The 2,500-nt window shown below is 50.3% G+C and overlaps 1 pseudogene across 1 annotated transcript in view; it reads right to left on the bottom strand.

The window, feature by feature from the left end:
• The window catches only part of LOC143287370 (neprilysin-1-like), a 92,281-nt pseudogene that overhangs the window by 24,194 nt on the left and 65,587 nt on the right, over positions 1–2,500 (bottom strand). The window contains exon 8 of the transcript XR_013055946.1: positions 906–998. The product of XR_013055946.1 is annotated as a neprilysin-1-like (transcript). The remainder of the gene's footprint in view (positions 1–905; positions 999–2,500) is intronic.

Below are 2,500 nucleotides of genomic sequence, written 5' to 3'. Positions count from 1 at the left end.
TACTTCTACTCTGCACTATACTACACTGTACTAACGTACACCATACTTCACTATACTGCACTGCATTCCACTCCACTCCACTACACTACTTCTACTCTGCACTACAATACACTGTACTAAAGTACACCATACTTCACTATACTCCACTGCATTCCACTCCACTCCACTACACTACTTCTTCTCTGCACTACACTAGACTGTACTAAAATGCGCCATACTTCACTATACTGCACTACACTATACTACTTCTACTATGCACTACAATACACTGTACTAAAGTACACCACCCTACACTATACTGCACTGCACTACACTTCACTGCACTACACTGCACTACGCTGCACTACAATACAATACAATACATTACAACATGACACAACACTACACCACACCACACTACACCTCACCACACCAACCTACACTACGCTACACTACACTACACTGCACTACACTACTCTACCCTACCCTTCACTACACTACATTGCACTACACTGCACTACACCACACCACACCACACCACACCACACCACACACACACACACACACACACACACACACACACACACACACCACACCACACCACACCAACACCACACCACACCACACACACACACACACACACACACACACACACACACACACCACACCACACCACACCACACACCACACACCACACACACACACACAAACACACCACATCACACCACACACCACACACACACACCACATCACACCACCACACAACACCACACCACAGCACACCACACCACACCGCAGCACCACACCACACCACACCACAGCACCACACCACCACACCACACCACACTACACACACACCACACCACACCACACCACACCACACACACCACCACACCACACCACACCACACCACAATATGAACGTACCCCTGTAAAGTTCTCAGCCATCTCAGGCAGTGTATACAGATTGTACAGCTCCTCCAAATCCTTGGTCCGACGGATTTCATCTGGCACGCTGATCTGTTGACCCACAGACAGAATAAAATAGAATAGAACAGAATAGAATAGAAGCAAGCAACGCAGAGCAGAGCAATGCAGGGTAGAGTAGAGTAGAACTGTCCTGAACATACCATCCAAGAACAGAACGGAACGGAGCAGAATGGAACAGAGTGGGACAGAGCAGAAAAGAAGAGGGTTGATCACAGTGGTCAAAATAAATCCAGATGACAAAATACGAGGCAAGTATATACTTTTAAAACATACAAAACTATTGTCAGTTCATTTACTAGCAATGTGTGGACTTTTGAAGCCAGAGAGAGAGAGAGAGAGAGAGAGAGAGAGAGAGAGAGAGAGAGAGCTTCTTCCTTCCTCTCTCTCGCCGGAAGATGAATAATCTTTTTTTTTTTATTCCTACCTTCATCCCCTCACCAATCCACCCAACCACCAATTCATCCATCCACCCCACCCCACCCCACACACACACCCACTCATAAACCCATCCACCCACAGATCCACCCATCCATCCATCCATCCACCCACCCACCCACCCACCCACTCATCCACCTAATCATCCATCCGTCCTCCCACCCACCCACTGATCCATCCACCAACCCACACAATCATAAAAGCTATCCACGCACCCACCCATAAACCAATCCACTCACGCATCCATCCTTCCACCCACCCACCTACCCACACACCCATCCACTCATCCACCCATCCACCCACCTACCCAACCATCCATCCATCTACCCACCCATCCATAAACCCATCCATCCATCCACCCACCCACCCATCCATCCATCCATCCATCCATCCATCCATCATCTATCCATCCATCCATCCATCCACCCATCCACGGCCACCCATCCACCCGTCATCCATCAATCCATCATCCATCTATTCATCATCTATCCATCCATCCAACCACCTACACATAAACTCACCCATCCACCCATCCATCCACCCATCCAACCCCCATCCATCAAGATATCCAACCCATCCACACATCCATCCATCCATCGTCATGCCCACCCACCCATAACTCCATCCATCCATCCATCCACCAACCCACCCACCCGCCCACACACCCATCCATTCATCCACCCACCCACTCACCCACCCACCTACCTATCCACCCACCCACTAATTCATCCATTCATCCATCCACCCACCCACCCACACATCCATCCTCCCAACCACCCATCAATCCATCCATCCATCCATCTACACATACATCCATCAGCCTACACATCCATCCACCCATCCACCATCCCACCCACACACCCTCACACCCTCACATCCATTCATCCATCCACCCACACACCCACCCATCCACCCACCCACATACCCACCCATCCATTAGGCAATCCAACCCATCCACCCACTGAATCACCCACCCACATACCCACCCATCCATTAGGCAATCCAACCCATCCACCCACTGAATCACCCATCCACCTCCACATCCACTCACCCACCAACCCACCCACCCATCCATCCAACCCTCCCCCTCCACCCCA

The sequence above is a fragment of the Babylonia areolata genome, chromosome 11 (genome assembly GCF_041734735.1).
Source record: "Babylonia areolata isolate BAREFJ2019XMU chromosome 11, ASM4173473v1, whole genome shotgun sequence".
NCBI lineage: Eukaryota > Metazoa > Mollusca > Gastropoda > Neogastropoda > Buccinidae > Babylonia > Babylonia areolata.
Note: the sequence above shows the minus strand (reverse complement) of the source record. Positions and strands in the feature narration are given on the sequence as shown.